Source organism: Lycorma delicatula, chromosome 6 (genome assembly GCF_047948215.1).
Source record: "Lycorma delicatula isolate Av1 chromosome 6, ASM4794821v1, whole genome shotgun sequence".
NCBI classification, from domain to species: Eukaryota; Metazoa; Arthropoda; class Insecta; order Hemiptera; family Fulgoridae; genus Lycorma; species Lycorma delicatula.
In genome coordinates this window covers 40,108,004-40,130,576 of record NC_134460.1, presented here as the reverse complement: position 1 = coordinate 40,130,576, position 22,573 = coordinate 40,108,004, and the positions used below count along the sequence as shown (strand labels likewise).

General features: G+C 31.7%; 1 protein-coding gene across 2 annotated transcripts in view; it reads left to right on the top strand.

Annotated features, from left to right (window-relative positions):
- Positions 1–22,573, top strand: part of LOC142326556 (uncharacterized) — a 30,245-nt gene that overhangs the window by 4,878 nt on the left and 2,794 nt on the right. The window contains exon 2 of one of the 2 annotated variants that reach the window (XM_075369133.1): positions 16,742–16,795. The gene's annotated coding sequence lies outside the window, so the exon portion shown is untranslated. Of the gene's footprint in view, positions 1–16,695; positions 16,796–22,573 lie in introns of both variants that reach the window. The other variant, XM_075369131.1, reaches the window with a different exon arrangement.

The following is a 22,573-nucleotide window of genomic DNA, read 5'->3' as shown; positions in this document are numbered from 1 at the left end:
TGTTCCAGAAAACATTTTTCTGGGCCTTTTCAAGGTCATGGTTAAAGTTTTATGTAAAATAAAAGAACCGAGAAAAATTAATCAAATAGAATAGCTGGAAGCAGGATAACAATCTAATTCTACACTTTATCACATTCAAGAATATGGTACACGGTTCTTAAGCACATTGTGCTTAAAGACCGTATTCGTTTTAACCTAATAAATAATAAAATATCAATACAGATATATTTTTTAGTATTATTAGATAATAACTAATAAAATGTTCGCTTAAAATCACTATAGCCCAATGGTACACAGAAACTATTAATTTCTATGTGCACAGAAACAAATACATAATTAGTTTATACTAATTACCTTCTCTTTTGTCCTTCCAGCGTGATTTTGGACAGATTTGGCCCTCTAATCACTACTGAAAGAGCTGAACCACTTTCATATTCTTTCCACCTACTAAACTAAAAAAGGGAACGAACAAGGAACGTTCCGTACATACGCGGAGTAAAAAAAAAAAAACTACCTGCTACCAGTACGCCAGGGTCGGCACTACGAGAGCGATAGTGTTTTCTCTCCCTCGCGTGCAGCTTCCTATGTGCGCATGCGCACAACAGTCAAACACCACGCCGCTGGAACTGTGAAGCGCACAGTTCCGTACAAAGATTTTTGTATATTTTTCATGAACTGGTGGATGGCTACTGACATTAAGCTTAAGGATTATATAATTATATATTGTATAAGTATAAAGAAAAAAGGACGCATATTACATGTTATCGATACTATCAAGTGGAAATAGGGAGTGCTGCACTTCCACAGTGCCTATACGCGAACCGCCACTGCTCCTGTGAATTAGAAATCTGCAGGACACCACTGAACTATTAAATATGTCATTAGGATAGCGATAAAGTTTGAGAATTGTAAAGCAATAAAAAAGTTTAATCTTTTCTGTTATACGCCCCGCACTCTTTCTTTTTGTGCATGGTTTATGCATTTTTTTCGCATTCTCTGAGTTTGGAATCTGTAACTTTGATTTTTTCACTTGGACACTGCGAGTCAACAGTGTACTGGACAACTTGAATAGTGTCGCCTTTTAACAGCTGTTTTGTAGCATACTGTTACACGGCAAATAAGGAAACATCACCCTGACTTTACAAAGAAACATTCAGTAGTAAAATAAATTCAAATTTTCACTTATTATTTTGTAATTATGTCATCCAAAAGCAGATTTGCCAAACAGAGAAAAGTAACCTATAAAGTACTTTTAAAATCTATACACATAACTCACACATTTAACGCATTCTACGTACTGTTTAACTAAAACTAACCTAGACTATATTTCGAATAACATAACATTATTATGTAGACATATTAATTTTTGTGTACAGGACAATGAAGTATTAACATTGCATACAAGTAGACTGTACCAGATCGCTATTTTATCTATAAGCAGTACAGGCCAATAACAGTTTAAAAAATTATTTATCTACAAGATTGTTTAATCATTTAGTATAATGTTTTAAAAGTTTTTACATTATATTTTTGTATAAATTCGCAATAAATAATAAAAAACAGGGTGCGGGGCGCATAACAGAAAAGACCCCAAAAATTAGATATTTTTTTAAAGTGTACATATATTTTATGAAAAATCATAAAACACCTTTCTTATTTATTACAAAATTTTAATCATTTTTAAATAATATTTATTTACAAAGAAATGTTACATTATACGTTTACTTACATTTCTGGTTACATTATTTTTGAATACTAAAATTTCAGTGTGGATGGTACTTCAAGCGTGAAACAAGTGAAGAGATGTCTGGTTCAGTTGAATTTGATTTTAAGTGAAAATTTGGGTCATGGTTCAGTTTATTTCGAGATTTATTTTTTACTGTTACCATAACAGAAAATCCAGTTTCACAAAGATAACCCACCGGGTTGGTCTATTAGTAAACGCGTCTTCCCAAATCAGCTGATTTGGTAGTCGAGAGTTCCAGCGTTAAAGTCCTAGTAAAGTCAGTTATTTTTACACGGATTTGAATACTACATCGTAGTTACCGTTGTTCTTTGATGAATGGGTTTCAATTAACCACACATCTCAGGAATGGTCGAACTGAGACTGTACAGTACTACACTGATACATATCATCCTCATTCATGCTCCGAAGCATTATCTGAACGGTAATTACCGGAGGCTAAACAGGAAAAAGAAAGTTTCACAAAGATAGGTGGTGGAAAGTAAAATTAAAGATAAAACTTTTCTGTATAGCTATGAATATTAATTTTTAACTTTAACCAAAATTCACGTAACTAATTTTGTAAATTCCGTTTTCAAACCCTTATCGCAAGATAGTTAAGTTATGTTTCACTGTTAGTTGGGGTTCCGGGAATGATATTCAGTGTAAAAGGATTTCGTACCTTTTCAACGAGAATTAGGCAATGGCGTTTTATATTATTGACGAGATTATCTTTCATTTCAATTTCATTTACGGTCACAATAATTTCCAAATTTAGAAAATATTGCAGGTTTTCATTCGAAACACAATAATTCAGCAGTTGAATTTTTGGGTAAATGCCTTTATTTTGTTGTGCGCTGAAAGTCGATTTGTTTTTTTTCTTTTTTAATTTGTAAACGTAAATTTAGGTCATTGACGGGGATTGAAAATAATTGATAAATAGGCTAATGTTGCGATCCATAACTCGTCTGTCAATCGATCACGCAGTTCAAAATTAGGAACACCGCATCTCCATGGAATAACCATCTTACCTCTGTGTGTAGCGATAACTTATGCGATCACTGATCATTTTAGAACACAGCTTCGAAAATAAACGAGAGTTAAAGTCCGATATTGAATAAAATTTACTACCTTGACGGGCTTATGGGAGAATGTTTTAAATTGTTCAGGCATCCGTTTTACTGTGGATGTTACAGTGAGCTAGAGTATAATTTTCTGTAACCTATTTTACTTTGCTGAACATCATATTTCGTGGACGGTAATTCGTGTTGATAGTTCATCGGAAAATAAATAATCCTCTTTAATTGTTCTTTGAAATAAATACCGCACGTTCATAAGTTGAGTATAGTTTCTTACTTCTGTGCTCTTACGAAGTTGTCTATATATATATATATATGTATAGACAACTTATATATATATATAAATGAATGTTTGTCTATCTGTATGTCTCTTATGCCTTCCTAAACCGTTCATCCGATAACTTTGGGGAATGGTTAGACGCATGCCAGGGAAGGTTTCTGAAATTTGTTTGGACCCGCTAGGTGGCGCTGGCGTCGAGATATTTCGAAAAATCGTATTTATGGTCCGATTTGCCTCATATTCAGAATACGTGTTACTTACATGGAAAGAATTATCTCTGCAAAAACTATACCCACTAGGTGGGGCCGGTGTCGAGATAATTACGAAACAAGCAAACAAATAATACAAACAGACTTTTTTATTCTATATATATATATATATATAAAAGGCATGTTCGTATGTGTGTCCGCTAAAGACCAAAAAACTAATGGACCGATTTACGCGCGGGCAAAAGGGAAGAGGGGAAAATGGAAAACTGGGAAAAGGTGAAAGAGAAAAGGGAAAAACGGGAAAGGGTACAAAGGAAACTGGGAGAGGAGCGAGGGAGAAGTTGGAAAGGGAAAAGGGGAAGGAAAATAAGTGAAAGGTAAAATTTGTGAAGTTCTGTAATATTCTGTTTTTTTTATCAAATTTTCAATTATGTTCATTTGTACTCTCTCTCTCTCTCTCTCTCTCTCTCTATATATATATATATATATATATATATATACTCAAATCTGGCAATAGCGAAGCATAGCCGGGTCTGCTAGTATGGCATAAAAATCTCTATTTTTGACTTGAGCCATTAAGTTCTCTTCAACGATTTAATGCCATACTTTCAGTTCTGCGGTGCACGGTATCATTTGAAATTGTATTGTACCTAGCTATTTAGCTGACGATTCGCCTTACACAAGTCACCACCATAGTTTTCGCAGCAGGTATAAACGGATGGCGTATAGTACAGTCAATTTGTATTTTTATTTGAAAATCCTTACCTACCGATTGATGTTTTTTCCATATGTTAGGGGTGATGAGGGAAGCTTAACTGCAGATTTTTAACATCCCCGCTCCCATACATTTTTGAAAAACTCAAAAAGTTTTTGAAATGCGTTTTTCTCTGAATCTATGTATTTTAGAGAAACGTTTTGCAAACAAAAAATGTAGAGGACATTCTCCTCTACAATTAATGTTTTTGAAGTTATGCCGTATAATTTGAAATTGAAAAACTAGGTGACGCTGAAGTTGTAAAAAACGTGTTTTTTCACCGGAAAAAATTGTTTTTCGTCTGTATTGCATTTGGAAAAGTTCTTAATCTAAAAAAACAGACAACTTTTATTTAAACAATTTACTTGTACGAATTACCGTTTTGGAGCTGTAGCTTGTGAAAGTGTGAAAATGTTGTGAATTGGGCACGTGTTCGAAACCGGTCTAGTCGCTGAACAATGCCGATCTCCCCGGCTACAGTAACAATAGGACCGCTGCGTTGCCATTGTACCGCTATAATTCTGGAATGCTAAGTCGTACAAGAAAATTGTTTGTATAAAAGTTGTCTTTTTTTTCTTTTTTTGAGATTATCAACTTTTCCAAATACAATACAGATGAAAAACAATTTTTTTCGGTGAAAAAACACGTTTTTTACAACTTCAGCGCCACCTAGTATTTCAATTTCAAATTATACGGCATAACTTCAAAGACATTAATTGTAGAGAAGAATGTCCTCTACATTTTTTGTTTGAAAAACTTTTTACCCCTAACGCATGGACAAAATATCAATCGGTAGGTAAGTATTTTCAAATACAGCCTATTTTGATGACAAATTGCCTGTACTAGTATTGCTGTGCAGGTTGACAGCTAGCTTATCGCGCTATTTACTACGTATTAACAATGTACATACTATGCAAGCGGACGGAGCTGTACAAGATGTTTACGTAAAGGAATGACTAACTGTTCTACCCGTCCTACTATGTATCTCTCTCGCACGCAATGTGCACATCTACACGCCCCTCTACATCAACTCTTCACCGATCGTTTGAACATTTCCACATTGCTATTTTTATGTTGACTAAGAAAGATGTCTTAACTACCTTTTAAGTACTGCCTGTAAAGGACGACATAATATTCTTAGTGCATTTTATCACTGACAATTTTCGAATAAAATAATCGTTAGGGTTGTTTTTAATTGTTGAATGTTTAGTATTAGGTGCCATTTCAATAATTAGGATTTCATCCTTTGTTTTGAAGGAATTTTAAAGCAGATTACGCATCAAGGTCTGGATTATTGTTTACATCCGTAACAGTAAACAGCTACAGCTTTATTTATAAACAAAGTAGTCAATCGGATATCGGTGGAAAATGAACAGTCTCTTTATTAATTTTAATAAATGGTTATTTATATTTATTTATTTTATAAATATAATTTAACCAAACTTAACCTACGCTCGCTAACCTTGACTAATTAACACCGTCATTTTTTGAGTATTTATTTAATAAATTCAGTAATTATTGCAATTATTTATTATTTAAATAATCAAATCACTCCTGTTAATTAGTCAATATATCAATGAAAAAGTAATACATTTTCAAATCAAAATATCACAAAGTATATAAAACATTAGAAGTAACTGTATCCATCTCTATAAGATAACCATGTCCGATTAGTTTTAATTGTTGGACAAAATTACGACAATTCTTTTATAGTGGTCATTAAGACTTGTTCGTACGTGTGCAACGCGGTACATGCATGGGATAGACAAGTCACTACATGTGCTGTGGCATGAAAGAACCTATCCGATGCTTTATAAAGTTTTCTTTTACGAACAGCGCGTATAATGACAAGAATATTATGTAATCTGGTTTATAACTTGAACATTTTACTTCCTTTATATTTAACCATAACTTACGTAATTTCATTCTAGACAAAATAAACTTCTTGTTTGTGTATGGAGTTTGCTTTCGTTAAATTTTATATGTTTTTGATTAGTTACTTAGCTTTGATTAGCATTAGAATTCGACTATCTTTCCTACTATTTACAAGTCTTATACGTTGTAAATAATTTTCATAAACACAATTTATTTTTATTTTTTTTTTGTCTTCAGTCATTTGACTGGTTTGATGCAGCTCTCCAAGATTCCCTATCTAGTGCTAGTCGTTTCATTTCAGTATACCTTCTACATCCTACATCCCTAACAATTTGTTTTACATATTCCAAATGTGGCCTGCCTACACAATTTTTTCCTTCTACCTGACCTTCCAATATTAAAGCGACTATTCCAGGATGCCTTAGTATGTGGCCTATAAGTCTGTCTCTTCTTTTAACTATATTTTTCCAAATGCTTGGAAAAATATAGTTAAAATATAGTTACACAATTTATAACATTATATATTCTCCTGCTTAATTATATAATGTATATAACGCTTTTTGTATCAAGTGAAATAGTTAAATAAATTTATGGCGTAAACTGTATCTCCAGTCATTAGTACGGATGTAAAGCATCTATAGTACGAATAGATGCAACACATTCCGTGTTACTTTCTCTGAAAGTAATAATGCATTTTCTACGGCTCTGTGGTAAATAAATTGAATCTATGACGTATAATGCGATGACGTATAATATCATCTTCATTTCGGTAGGTATGGCATTCTAATATGCATCGTTACAGTATAATCGGCTGATTAAAGAAGGCAATGTGAAACCAATTTATTCCTCAATTTCCGTACTAAGCAGCATGACATGAAATGTTTGTTATTTATAATAAATATGTTGTTTTCAGAATACATGATGTCAGATCGTCTACAGTTGTAACGGCTTGTTTCTTTTCTAGGCCAATAATTACAAAGAGGAATTTCTTGTTCGATATTTTCTGTAATTGTTCCCTCAAAAATTGTATAAGTACTGTGTCCTCCGATTTTTTTTTCTTTTAAATTTCTGGAAGAACAAAAAAATTGTTAATTTTTCTTAAATTAATCACCGTTTGAAATCTCTAGAAATGTCTTCACGGATATTAGTTCATATTTATGTGCTTCATTTCTGTGTACCGTTCGTTTCAGTTGATTTGGGTAAGTGTATTTTTTTTTAACCCACCGGGTTGGTGTAGTGGGGATAACGCGTCTTCCCAAATCAGCTGATTTGGAAGTCGAGAGTTCCAGCGTTCAAGTCCTAGTAAAGTCAGTTATTTTTACACGAATTTGAATACTAGATCGTGGATACCGGAGTTCTTTGGTGGTTCGGTTTCAATTAACCACACATCTCAGGAATGGTCGAACTGAGAATGTACAAGACTACATTTCATTTACATTCATACATATCATCCTCATTCATCCTCTGAAGTATTATCTGAACGGTAGTTACCGGAGGCTAAAACAGGAAAAAGCAAAAGGTAAGTGTATTTTGAATTATTAAATAATTTATCATAAAAAAAGAAGTACACTACCCCATCATCGGTAGATATCACTAAATTTCAACTACATCCAGTCCTTATTGTTTGCCCCATTTTATTACCTTTCTCGGGGACCTTCTCTCGTTTATTACTGTTTTGGTCTTTGTCAGTTTCATAAAAAGAATACAAATCCAGTTTTCTTAAGAAAACAATTTTATAATATTTAAGTAGCGTGAATCCTGATGTTATAGTTTTTACGGACGGATCTAGAAACGTTAATTCTGTTGGTTATGCTTTGGTGGTTGGCAACAGTACATACACTACTTGTTTGACTTTCCCAGCATCACCAGTATTTCTTTGTTGAGTGTATACTATTAATAAGGTCTTAAATATAATTAGCCCAACATTTCGACATCTACTGGTTTGCTCAGATTTCACGAGTACTTTACAGGCGATTAGTGACGTGTACTCCAGACACCTTGTTGTTTGTGAGATTCAGTGTGTTATTTCGGGAATCAAACTAATACAACTGTGAGCTCCAGCTCACTGGAGATCTGTGGATCTCCAGCCATATTGGAATTTCAGGCAATGAGCGTGCTGATGGTGTGGCAAAGGAGTCTTGTTACCAACCTCCGTTTAGCAATCGCGTTGCTTCGAACGATCTTGTCTGTTTTCTAAAGAGGGTGGGTTCATGATGTGTGGCAAAGCGAATGGAATGCTATTATTAACAATAAATTTCACCCATTCAAGAATACTGTGTTACCGTGGAGCTCTTCATGCAGAAATAACGTCGAGAGAAGGTTATTATTTGTCGTTTGCGAATGTGACTCACTAGGCTCACTCATAGAGATCTGATGACGCAAACAGATGCACATCTTTGTGCACGCTGTGACTGCCAACTAACAGTGCCCCACATCCTTGTGGGTTGTATTTGTTATGCGGCATTGCGTCGCAAGTTTAACCCGGGGGGGGGGGATAATGAAATGTTATCTTATGTTCTACGATTTCTTAGAGCCGCCCGTATGAATTAAAATATATTAATTACTGTTGTGTGTTTCAGCTATTTATGCCATTTGCCGTAAAGCAGATCGTAATTTTATTTTTTAGTTGAGAAATAGGCTTTTTCATTTTAAAAATGTATTTTTATGTTGCTGGATTTTAGTATTTTAATTAATTTTTTAATTTAATTACGACCAATATGTTGTGTCCGGGTGATCATAACGCGAGCGCGTTTTTCGCCAGGAAAAAATATTTCAGTAGTGAATAAAACCCCCCCAAGTAAATTAATAAAATGGGTTCTACTGTTTTGCTTGTGGTACAAAAAAATTGATTGCAGTAGGCCTCGACACACCACACTATTCAGGGTTACTGCGAGACCAGTGATAGGACTCATTCTATTGTCTTCTGCGTAAAATTTTATTAGTTGGTTACGGAAGATTGCTTTTAGCTAGTTCACTTTTTTCGAAAGCTATCTCATTTACTTTTGTATTTTTATGAAATTTTGTTTCAATTATTATATTTTTTTTTTTTACAAACGAAAATTTGAAGTAAATATTTATCTCAAGTAGTATTCCGTTTCCATTTTGGAATTTTTTTAATTTCTCAGATTCATTTAAAAATATATTCTGATATCATTTTTTATGATCACATTTTTTTTAAATTATTATTTTGAGTGCTAAATAAAGAAGGTTCTAATAAATATTTGGCTAAATGTTTTTTTCTCACATTCTGAACTTACAGCGGTACTGCTTGTAAAGTGTCCTGTTGCCAGTTACGCTGTCCTTTTTTTACTTCAGACAATTTTTACTGTAGATTTTTATTAAAACAAGTTGTTACAAAGAAGAAGAAAGTGCCCTCACAATTACTGTGTTCAGCGTGATAGCTGTCCTAGCTATTGTTTGTATAAGTAGTGAGATTTTACTGCAGTCTGTGCGATTCTGTTAGTGCAGTAATATACCGCTGAACCCACCGGATTGGTCTAATAAACGCGTCTTCCCAAATCAGCTGATTTGGAAGTTGAGAGTTCCAGTGTTCAAGTCCTAGTAAAGTCAGTATTTTTACACGGATTTGAATACTAGATGGTGGATACCGGTGTTCTTCGGTGGTTGGGTTTCAATTAACCACACATCTTAGGAATAGTCGAACTGAGACTGTACAAGACTACACTTCATTTACTTATACATATAATCCTCTGAAGTATTATCTAAAAGGAAATTACCAAGGCTAAACAGGAAAAAGAAAGTAATATACCGCTGAAAAAAAAGGCTTCAAAAAATTCAGGAAGCCGGGTCGAAGCGCGGAACCGTGTATGGCCAAGGAGGCAGCCTTTTTGTAGAGGTCTTCTGAGCCCGGTCACACGCAAGAGTGAATGGGTCGGGGCGTGCTGATGAAGCAGTAAGGAACCTCGTAGTATGAGGGGAGGACACGCTGAATGGAGAGGGGTATTCGTGGGGTGCATACCCGCATCCCTGGTAGGGTAGGAATGGGAAGGGCAGCCCTCTGAAGAGGAGTATCTCGTTTGTTCGGAAGAGGAGGTCGGGATATCCTCATGATTCAGAGGGGAACCCCAATGGGAAGTCCGGATGGGACTAGAGTCAGGGTGGGCAGTCTACGCTGCAACACACGGGTGCGATCGAGGCATCTTTTAGGCGGTTAACGGTCGCCCACTCTTGTCTTTAAAATATGGTATTAAAAAAAAAAGTAATGTACCGTTAATTCAATTTGTTAGTCCTTTCTTTCATTTGCCTGTTTAGCCTCCGGTAACTACCGTTTAGATAATTTTCAGAGGATGAATGAGGATGATATGTATGAGTGTGAATGAAGTGTAGTCTTGTACATTCTCAGTTCGACCATACCTGAGATGTGTGGTTAATTGAAACCCAACCACCAAAGAACACCGGTATCCACGATCTAATATTCAAGTCCGTGTAAAAATAGCTGGCTTTACTAGGACTTGAACGCTGGAACTCTCGACTTCCAAATCAGCTGATTTGGGAAAACGCGTTCACCACTAGACCAACCCGGTGGGTTCAATTTGTTAGTCCTACCAGTATTTATGTACTAATACTTTATCGTCTATTCTTGTGTTTTTGTCAACAGTGATATAATTTTAAATGTAGCTATCATGTAATTAATTAGTACTCCATTTAGTGGGCTTCAAATAAAAACAACATAAATCAGAAATAAAATATCAAAGCATAATATAATGTGTCAGCATAATTTTCGAGATAGTCTATACAAAGCCACGCGTTTTTAACAACAGATTATCTCTTAAATAACCCACCTGGTTGGTCTAGTGGTAAACTCGTCGCAAGTCAGCTGATTTCAAAATCGAGAGTTCTAAGGTTTAAATCCTAGTAAAGCGAATTATGTTTATACGGATTTGAATACTAGATCGTGGATACCGGTGTTCTTTGGTGGTTGGGTTTCAATTAACTACACATCTCAGAAATGATCGACCTGAGACTGTACAAGACTACACTTCAGACATTAGACTACATTTATACATATCATTCTCTGAAGTAATACCTTGCTGTGGTTCCGGAGGTTAAATAAACAAAGATAGCTCTTAAGTGAATGGACTTGCAAGGTCATTGGAAGACAGATATTACTGTTTAATAATAATAACAATAACAAATTTTACAACATTTTTTATAGATACCGATGTTTATAATAGATCACGTATTTTGAAGAGAATGACTCATTCCTGTAGTTAACAGTTTCATAAACTGTTTAAAATTTTTTTTACACCGCTTACGTTATGACATTTTAAAGAATTATTTATAAATCGGTTTCGCCGGAAATGTTTTATTTAAGAACAGGCCATGCTTAATAAATTTTCATTAGTTACTTTTGAGAGTAGTAATCATAAACATGCTTTACATTATTTCATTTATAATATTTGCCATAAAAAATTTTTGTGTTTATTTATTTATTTTGTTTTTTTGTTTAGGCCATCTACGTTTAACGTTCCTTTTTAGATTTTACTTTTTTCATTCTTCCCGATCCTACAACCTCCCAATACTTCATTCAAATTTTCACTGCTACCCTTTCTTTCTTTCTTTCTTTTCCTGTTTAGCCTCCGGTACCTACCGTTTAGATAATTCTTCAGAGGATGAATGAGGATGATATGTATGAGTGTAAATGAAGTGTAGTTTTGTACATTCTCAGTTCGACCATTCCTGAGATGTGTGGTTAATTGAAACCCAACAACCAAAGAACACCGGTATCCACGATCTAGTATTCAGATCCGTGTAAAAATAACTGGCTTAACTAGGACTTGAACGCTGTAACTCTCGGCTTCCAAATCAGCTGATTTGGGAAGACGCGTTAACCACTAGACCAATCTGGTGGGTTCTCACTGCTACCCTGCATTCTCCGAGTATCCCACTCCTCTTTTGTTGCTATCCTGAAAACCTTTAAACTTTTTTATTGTTTATTTGTATCTTCCTCTGTATAGAATTGTTTGTTCTTCAGTGTCTCAATCTATTCATACTTAATCGTTCACTATATCGGCTGATTTTTATTTATTTTTTATTATAATAGTTAAAAGATAGTTTTAGGTAGCCTTCCTCCATCCATTCGGTATAAGTGTGCCTTCTTTTTTGCACTGCATGTAACGGTTTTTTACGGTTTTTCTGTGGATCTGTACTGCGTTCATTTATTCACTTTGGGACCCAGAATATTTTCTAGTATCTAATTCTCTACATTCTATTGCGCACAATACTTCTGGTCTTACCACTGTACAATAATATTGTTATTTTTATCTTCATGAAAATAAATTATTATTGTAAATTTTTTTTTATAGTTTATTTGCTGGTTGCATTCTCTGTTTCTTCTTCTTTAGTGATTTTATCTTGGTCATTTGGTTGGATCCATTTTCCCAAGCACTTTTATTTTTTTCTTCCTTGTATTGTTATACTCCTGTTCTCAACTTTTTTTTTTTTTATTGCAATGAACTCAATTTTTTCAAAGTAGATATTTAAGCAAACTTTTTCATAAACTTCTTTTAGTATCTCTATCTAGGTTTTAGGGTACTTAATGTTTTTTGCAAAAAATGGCTTATGGTCTGCGAATTCAATACGGTAAACTTTTATCTTCTTATTTTTTATACCCAAGTAGATTTTGTACTTTCCCAACTCTTTTTCCATTCTCGGGGAACTTTCTCAAAGACACAGTTAGGGTCTTTTCTGTTTCTCCTTCACAATGATTTTTTTTTAAGAATTAGCTATTTAAAAACATTAAGAAAATAATAATTGTTATTTTTTAGTAACCTAGTTAAATATTAACATTAACAATTAGATAATAATCTAACCAAACTTAACCTATATCAAGGTTAGTGAGCGAAGCGACCGTAGGTTAAGTTTGGTAAATTATATTTATAATTATAAGCATAATGTTCATATTGAACTGTCAGATACATTTGGAAGACCCATGTTTGAATAAAATCAACGAGTGAAAATAAAAAAATAGGTTAGCCAGCGAAGTGATCGTAGGTTAAGTTATAGTTAGATTATATTTATAAACCCACCGGATTGGTCTAGTGGTTAACGCGTCTTCCCAAATCAGCTGATTTGGAAGGTCGAGAGTTCCACCGTTCAAATCCTAGTAAAGCCAGTTATTTTTACACGGATTTGAATACTAGATCGTGGATACCGATGTTCTTTGGTGGTTGGGTTTCAATTAACCGCACATCTCAGGAATGGTCGAACTGAGAATGTACAAGGACTACACACTTCATTTACACTCATACATATCATCCTCTGAAGAATTATGTAAACGGTAGTTACCGGAGGCTAAACAGGAAAAAAAGAAAAGATTGTATTTATTATTTACCTACCATTTATTTATAACTCTAAAAGCACGAGTACCTGATGTCAGTAGCACACTTACCCTTATGTACACGATGCAACTGCCGAATGATTGCGCGCCACATACTTGAGGATTGCATATGTTTTGTGGCTTTGCGTCCTAAATTTAAATTAAACACATTCGCCAAATTCTGAGCACTAATAAGGAAATTTTAGACCGAGTCTTGCAATTTTTACTAAGTTTTAATATTTTACACAAAATTTAAAATTATGGTATATACACTTTTTATTCTAGTGCTGAAGAATTATTTTAACGTTTTTGTTTTTCTGTACATTTAATCGTTATGATTTTTTATTTATTTTTTTTATTCTGTATCCGAGATGGGACCTTTTACACCCTTCTCGGACTTCGTTAAATTTATTCAGTTATATTTAAATTTTATCTATTTTTTGTATGACTCCTTTTAAATAAATGTTAACTTATTAAGTTTTCCACTGTGATATTAGTTTTAATTTTTTTATGATATTTTATCTGTGTTATATTAGTTGTAAGTTTTAGTTTTTTAAATATTTTAGTTTTTAACCTAGGTTTAGTTGTATATATATATATATATATATATATATATATTTTTTTTTTTTTTTTTTTAATCTCCCCGTTACCGAGTTGGGGCCCTTTAGTCCTCTTGGACTTTTTTAAACTTTTTATTTTTAATTAAATTTTAGGTTTTCAGTTTTAAGATTATTAATTTTATTTTTACGGCTGTGATATTAGTTGTAAGTTTTTGTTTAATTTTTTAGTTTTTAAGATGGGGTATTTTGTACCGGGAGGTGATAACGCCTAAACGATTTTCGCCCACCAAAACACACAAAAAAAATTCTAAGAGCATTATGTATGCAGAAGGCCGTTTAAACACTTTAAGTGACAGAAAAAGCTGTTTTTTTTAACGAAAACGTTCAGTTTATTTATTATCCTCTTTTTTTTTTGAGACGTTCCTCCAATTTTTTTCCCCGATTTCATTGATTCTTCCTGGCAAATATTCCACTTTTATATCCAAGGAATATTATCTCTAATTCCCATCATGATTTATGTATATATTATATAACATTTCTGAATACAATATTTACAATTTATGATCTATATTAATAATTATTTTTTTCTGTATGGTGTTAGTTAGGTAAAAGAATAATTTAATGAAATAATTTAATTTTGTTATTCTAATTTTTGTGTGGAGTTATTGTTTTGAAGTGAATTAAGGTTATCTCACTGTCTTACATGTTTTAATTCATGTGATTATGGTTAGAAGTCATTTTGAGGTATTTTTTTAATTACAAGTGAAATTTTTAACAGAATACTGCTCCACTACATAGTCTAAGGTTTCTGCAGGTATCTGTTTTTTTAATGAAACTCGATTTAAATGAATGATTAATGTTAGTTAATTTACTACATTACTGCCGGGTTGCCTAGCAAAAATTAGTTGCAGTTACCGTTAATTGAATATATTGTAATTTATTCTAACGAATTACAACTATATTTTAATTATATACTTAATTGAATTTTATTTTTTTCTGTACACGATAACATATGGTTGCCTGTAAAAATTTGAACCATTTACTTTCAGTCTGGATGAGTGTGAACGAGAGAGAAGGAATGCGCGCGCTGCTTCTTTCGAATAAAGACGTTGACAATCTATTTTTAGGCCTTCTCATCTTTTTTGTTGTTTTCATTATTTTTATGTAATTAGTAATTTTTTTTCTTTGCTTAACCTCCGAGTCCACAGTTAGGCATTGCTTCAGAGGATGAGATGAATGATTTGTAGCGTGTGTGAAAATGCCATGCCTAACCGAGATTCGAACCCGGGACCTCCGGATGAAAGGCTGAGATGCTACTACTCGCGCCACGTAGTCCGGCATGTAATTAGTAATTAATTCAAATAATGGCAACTACTACTTGCGGTCATTTTTTTACAGGCAACCATGTATTATCGTGAACAGAAAAGATTAAACTTCAATTTAATATATAATTTTTTTGAAAAGCACGATGAGCATAAATAATTAACAATAACACACCTGGCAACTTGGAGGTTGCGGCTGACTGATAGCTGGCAACCATTTTTTTTTATATTCTTCACATCATTTTCTCTCAAATAACGTTTAATTCACTTAAAAAAATATAGGTGCAATTCGTTAAACTAAATTAATTACAATACATTTAATTATAGGTAATTGCGGCTAATTTTTGGTAGGCAACCCAGCAGTAATGTAGAAATTAACATTAATCTTCTTTTTTTTATGTCTTCAGTCATTTGACTGGTTTGATGCAGCTCTCCAAGATTCCTTATCTCGTGCTAGTCGTTTCATTTCGGTATACCCCCTACATCCTACATCCCTAACATTCGTTTAACATATTCCAAACGTGGCCTGCCTACACAATTTTTTCCTACTACCTGTCCTTCCAATACTAAAGCGACTATTCCAGGATGCCTTAGTATGTGGCCCATAAGTCTTTTAGCTATATTTTTCCAATGCTTCTTTCTTCACCAGTTTACCGCAACACCTCTTCATTTGTCACTTTACCCACCTATCTGATTTTTAACATTCTCCTGTGGCACCAGATTTCAAAAGCTTCTAATATTTTCTTCCCAGGTACTCCGATCGTCCAAGTTTCACTTCCATATAAAGCGACGCTCCAAACATATACTTTCAAAAATCTTTTCCTGACGTGTAAATTAGTTTTTGATGTAAACAAATTATATTTCTGACTGAAGGCTCGTTTCGCTTCTGCTATTCGGCATTTTATATCGCTCCTGCTTCGTCCATCTTTAGTAATTCTACTTCCCAAATAACAAAATTCTTCTACCTCCATAATCTTTTCTTCTCCTATTTTCACATTCAGTGGTCCATCTTTGTTATTTGTACTACATTTCATTACTTTTAACATTAATCATTCATTTAAATTGAGTTTCAGTAAAAAAAAAAACATTCCTGCAGAAATCAGCTGTCGGATCTTGTACTAAGAGTATTATTAATTATGTTCGAATTTCTATGTATAACTATGAACAAAAAAAAGAAACGATATTGTGGTGGCCTATGGTGTGATAATGTTTTAATATTCTTTAAGTTGTGTTGGCCCGCAAAGACGCGAATGTATAATTTATTTATTTTGCTTATGTTCAGTCGATGTAGTTAAAATGTAGCGTACTTCGATGTATTCTGGAATTTTTATTTTTGTATATTTACGTCGACATTTTACGAAAGTAGGATTCAGATTATCATAATTCTAAAAAATATATTTGATAACCTTGTTTTATCCAGATAAATTGAAATGTACGTTAATCTGTTAGGATGGTTACTTTATTTTTAATTTTTTTAATACCATAAAATAAATTTGGTTAAATATTGTGCTTGATATCAAATTTGAAATGAATTTGGTAATTTTTATTTTTTAGTGAAGTTCATTATAAAGTTAGATAATGTACCACATTTCATTTGCAGTTGGTATTACTACATTGAGATTTATAAAACTGGATTCCGGACGTTAATTTAAAGGTGAACAAATGTTTTAATTTTATTTATTTGGTTGAAAATGGTTTAATATATTTCTTTTTTGTTTATTAGAATTTATGTGAATAATTTATATAGATTTAGCAAAATAAATTACTTTAATTGAACCACTGTAGAATTTTGTAATCTTGGCCTAATGAGAGATTTTAAATGAAAAAAATCCCAGGTAAAAAGTTTATTTTGAACTCTGAAGAAACTGTGTTTTGTGCTTCTTTATTTATCTATATCAGTTTTGTTTGCCTACATTTTTTATTATCAGTAATTTATGTGATTTGATGCAGTTTTTTGAAAGTAGTCTGTATTGCTATAATAAGGACTATAATGCAATAATACGTTGTATATGTGTAATACGATAAGGTTTTCTTTATTATCGGTGTTTACTGTAAATACTTAGAATCTGCACAATATCTTAAACGAAATCTTTGTATTTAATTCCTAGAGTTAAAACTAGTTATATTGTAATTTAGTTATTATATTACTATTGCAGTCATTAGAAAGATATAAAAATCGTGTAAAAAAACAAACTACCAAATTTACATTAGATTTGATTTAGTTCTACTTCTAGAAGATTCAAAGTATGATTCAAGTCGGTTTGATTCAGTAGTTGTTTTATCATTTTCAATGCCTACCATCATGGATAACAATTGAAACTCTAGATCTGTATTAGGTTCTAGCAGACTCGATTTGTGCCTGAAATTTTTTCTTGTCTGTTTTTGATGTTTTTTTATTTTGTCCATTCTTAGTAGTTAAAAATCAAATAAAATATTTCTGAAGTAACAAGTTCACTCTTGTCTTAAATTTTTTATTTTTATCTCTTTTTTGAAAAAACCATGTAAAAGTCTAAAACCATAATTTCATTAAAAAAAGAGAGATTGTTATTCATTAAGTCTTAATGTAATCAATTCTGTCAAGCAAATATGTGAATTAAAATGCCTCAGGATTTCATCAGCATAACTGAGTCAGAGTAAAATTTCATAAGTACTATTACAAAGTAACTTCATTTAAATAAATAATAACTTAAAATCCTCATTTAAATAGAAAGTGATGTGTTTTGGAAATAAGTTAAAATAAAATTGTATTCATTCCTTCCTGTATATAAATATGCATTTTTAGCAAGAACTAAGAAGACATACAAGATGAAAAATTTCAAATGTAATTTTACAATATAAGAATTAAATAAATTTTTTAAACATTTATTATGTAAATAAAAGTACATTATATAGATATAGATCATATCAGGAATGGGTGCATATTAACTGCTTCAATATTTACCTGGTTGGATCAAATAAAACCACCGGAGATCTTGATCAGTTATTTAAAAAAAAAAAAATTCCTTTTGACACGCCGGAAGACGGAGTAGATAGCCGGTAGATTTTATTGGTGGAAAATAGGAATAGGCAAACTCAGATTGCACGAGCTCGTATCAAACATTATTTTTATATGTTTTACAGACACTAGGTTTTCTCATTAGACTAAAAGTTATTGCTTAATTTATCAAAACTTCCTTATGATTTTTCCTGAACTGCTTGACAACACACCTATTTGAGGATTAGTGGGAGATTCTAGGTTTGGCTCTTTGTATTGATAAAAAAAGACAATGTTTCAGAAGTTTTATTTAAAAGCATGTTTAAATGTAACAGCAGTGATGTTGAGAAGATGATCTGAAAGTAAAATGGGCTGACATTAGCCACATAAATTAATTGTCACTTGCAAAAATTAAAATATACACAATACTAAGTCACAGCAGTTTAAATGCATTCATTTCAAATTCACTCAATACAATAGTTTCTTATGTTTAGAAAATGGGAAGCCTTTTCTTTCAATTCCAACAATATTTTAGTCATCCCTTGCCGTAAGGGTTGGTCATAACAAAAATTGTTTTAGACAAAATCTTTAGGTAATATTTAGAAGTCTAATGACTACTTTTAACGGATTCGATCCTGTGCTTATTAAGAGAGCTATGATTTTTTTTTTTGTCCTTGAAACACCATTTTTTTCCACTCATTGGCCCTTACCCAATGAATAGTAGGAACTTTAAACGAATTCGATATTTTACTTAATAAGAAAATTATTATAGGGATATCTTGTTTTTTTTTAAAAGCCACCTCCCATTTCCACCCCCATAGTCCGATTTTGCCCATTAATGAACTCTACCTAGATTTTTGGTTATTATATTTTTTATTTATCAATTTGAAAGTGAATGGTGCAAAATTATGTAAGTTATCGTGTCCACAAGAAAGTGAAATGTATATATATATATATATATATATATATATACTTTTGGATTGATGGTGGTTTTGGGGTCTGGGGGATGGGAAATGCATAGATGTGTTGAAATTTTCCAGAAGTTGAATCATGGTACTCATTAAAAATCTTATGAAATCTACCTAACAGTTGTAATTAAATTACTCATTATTTTTAAAAAGTATAATTACAGAAAATAATAAGGTAAGTACATGATATTAAATATATAATTATAACTACAAAATTATTAATATCAGTAGGTGCTAATGAAAATTATTTGCATGATTGTAAGCATTTACAAATTGCAGAAAATTCATGATTTTTTTTAATAATATATATTTAAAAATTTGTTCAGAGACAAATATTATTTCTGTAAAAGAAAATATTTTAATTTTATTCTATATAAATTGGTGAGAAGTTATTTTTAATGACTTAGCAAATTTATTAAAAATGAAATTGAAACAATAAAGCTCTTTATCATAATTCAAAGTATTGTGTTGAGTTAAAAACAGTTTTGTTGTCTTTTAATAACTTTTGATCTTATGTTTTAAGAGTAAGTGACTATTCCTTTTAGCAAAAATTTTATATTTATTAATATACACATGGCCTAATATATATATTTTTAATTTTCTAAATATATATCTTCATGAATCGCTTATGGATATCAGAAAATAATTGGACTCGTTTTTGTATCTTCAAAACAATTGCAACCTTTTTGAGGGAGTCTCAAGAGATGCTATTACACTTCAGATGGAAATGTACTGCATGTAAGGATAATATAAATATTTAATGTGATGTCAAGCTTAGCATTTTATTAAGATGATGTACTTAAAAAAAGCATGATACAATCAAACAAATAAAATTCAATTTACAATATTACAGGAAACTTTTATTCATTAAAAGAAAATAGCAATACTGAAAGTCTGTGATGACTGTAATTACAGTGAAATTGTAGGATATACATTGGTTTTATTAATGCTACCGTCAGTTGCAAAAATACAACACCAGTTACTAATGATTTTTACTAAGTTTGTTCAGTATTACAATGCATATTAAATAAAATATTAATAAACTTTAACTATGTATTAAAACATTGTTTAAATTATTATTTTTTTGATTGTGTGTGTTAAATGTTGTAATAGTAATAGATGACTTGATATAAGACAATCGCTTGAAATTGGAATATTCATTCACCCAACAGATATTTATCAGAAGAACTGATTGCACAAAAAAGCATCATTATTGGCTGTTTTTATATATGCTGCAGTCATATGAAAGACTGACAGACTGTAGAGATTAATAAGTATATCTTTTTGGGTTAATTAATTAATTATTCCAGTTAGAAGATTTATAAAGTATCTATTTTTAGAAGATTTAAAAAATCTCATTTTAAATTAATTAAATAACACTGTTTACTGCTTATGTTTAGTTCACAAACTAAAAAAAAAGGAGGGGGAATTCTTGCTGGTACATATACAAATTTTAAGTTGTATTTATATAAATATATTTGATAATATTTTAGAAAATGCATAGCAAAGTTGAAAAAGCTGTAGCAACGGCTTTTTATTTATGTTGATTATAAACAATTTTTTCTTCTTTACTTTATACCGTGAAAACTGATTGGTCTTATATTCTTTTCTGTTTTATGTTATAGAGCCATATTGTGAATTTTTTGTAGAAACGTTTAATTTAGTAAAGTTTTTTGTATTATAAAGTAAGTATGGGAGCTAAAGAGATTAAGGTAATTATTTTAATCATTATTGAAACTTAATGTTGTACAGTCATGAATACGACAAGTATATTTGTTATTCTGTATATGTGAAGGAAACACGTTGTTAGATCATGTTTCTGTAATAATTTCCACTTGTTAGTTAGAAATGAAAGTAATGGAAAAAAATATTTAATACTAAAAGGACAATTTTTTTCATTAAGTAAAATTTCTAGGGTTTAGACCAGGAGCCATGTACCTGCACTGCTCCTGCCGTGCAGGATGGGTTGAATTGATTGCTTTAAACAATGATTGAAATATTTTAATTAACAAGTAAATAATAATAAAAACATAAATAATAAAACATATGAAAATAATAAAAACAAAAATCAAAACTGTTAAAAGAAAATACAGTTTATTTTTTGAGCAATTCCTTTTAAATCTGTAAAAAAACACTAGAGATGGATTTGTAATTAGTAATAAAATCCAGGTATGTAGAGGACTTCTTAAGTTGCTTAGATACTTGACTGTATTAATCTTTCTTGATCGTGACATGAAGTATAAAAGGATTTCTAGATGAGTCAGAGCTGACACCAAATTAAAATATGATACTGATTTCGTAGAGTAGAAAATAAAATTATTTTGGAGGTTTTAAAGAGAAAAGTTAATGTGCTTCATTGCTTATTAAATGAAATTATTCATGATAATAAATTACATACCACTGAACTTCATTTTTGTCACTTTTCAAGGATACTTGCAAATTGTTTAATCGTTCACCTGATTATAATATTCCAAAAAATGATATAAATAGGTCATGAAAAGTTTGCCCTTTTCTTCAGCATTAGTATTATCAGTGATGAAAATTATAGCCTTTCAGGAAAAAACAATCTGGAAGATGAAATGAGTTAAAGTTGTTTAACTTGTCTGTGTTTGTTTCAACTTTCTCAAATGTTAATACATTTTCAGTAATTACTTGGGTACTAACTGAAATTATTTTCCAAGAATATCTAAGGATAGAATCATTACAGCTGTTTAAAAAGAAAAAAAAATGAGCAGCTCTTTTAATTTAAATGCTCTGTATGCATCACATCCATGAAAAATAGATAAAAAAACTACTTTAAATCACTGGAGAAACATTGTACGCTGTGTTTTTCTTCAGTAGGGAAAGTTTTGATGTAAACTTGCTTATATAGAAAACAAAACTTGTACTTTTTTAAATTTTTGAGTAACAGACAACTGACTGCTGTATGTAGTGTGGAATACTGGTTGCAACCTATGTTACTCTTAAACATTATTCTTAAGGTAGTGGTAGCTATTCCATAAACTACACAGCTCTTCACGAATCTGCTACTTGTTAAGTTTGTGAATATGTGTTTATTGCTTGATTTTCAAATTAAAAAATTATCAAGATTATTATTTCCAAAGAATTTGGAAATTGCAACTGCACCTGATCATGTTTATTTACTTATGTATTTACTCGTATGTATAAGATTTTTCATCTGCTCTACTGGACACAAATATTAATAGATTTTGATGAAACTTGGTGGTGATGTAAATCTACTGTGAATAGCGCCTTATAGATTTTCAGGCAAATCTGTTCATAGGAACTGGAGGTAAAGCCAAAAAATGGGGTCTTTGGGTACATTTTCAGCTTTTTTCGTTCTGGGCACAATTTTTAACAATCTTGATTTGGTAGTATGATGTAATCGTAGTAAAAATAGAATCCTATTAATTTTCAAGCAAATCAGTTCACAGGAAACAAAGTTAGAAGCAAAAAAACTGGGTTTTTGGGTATGTCTTCAAGGTTAAGT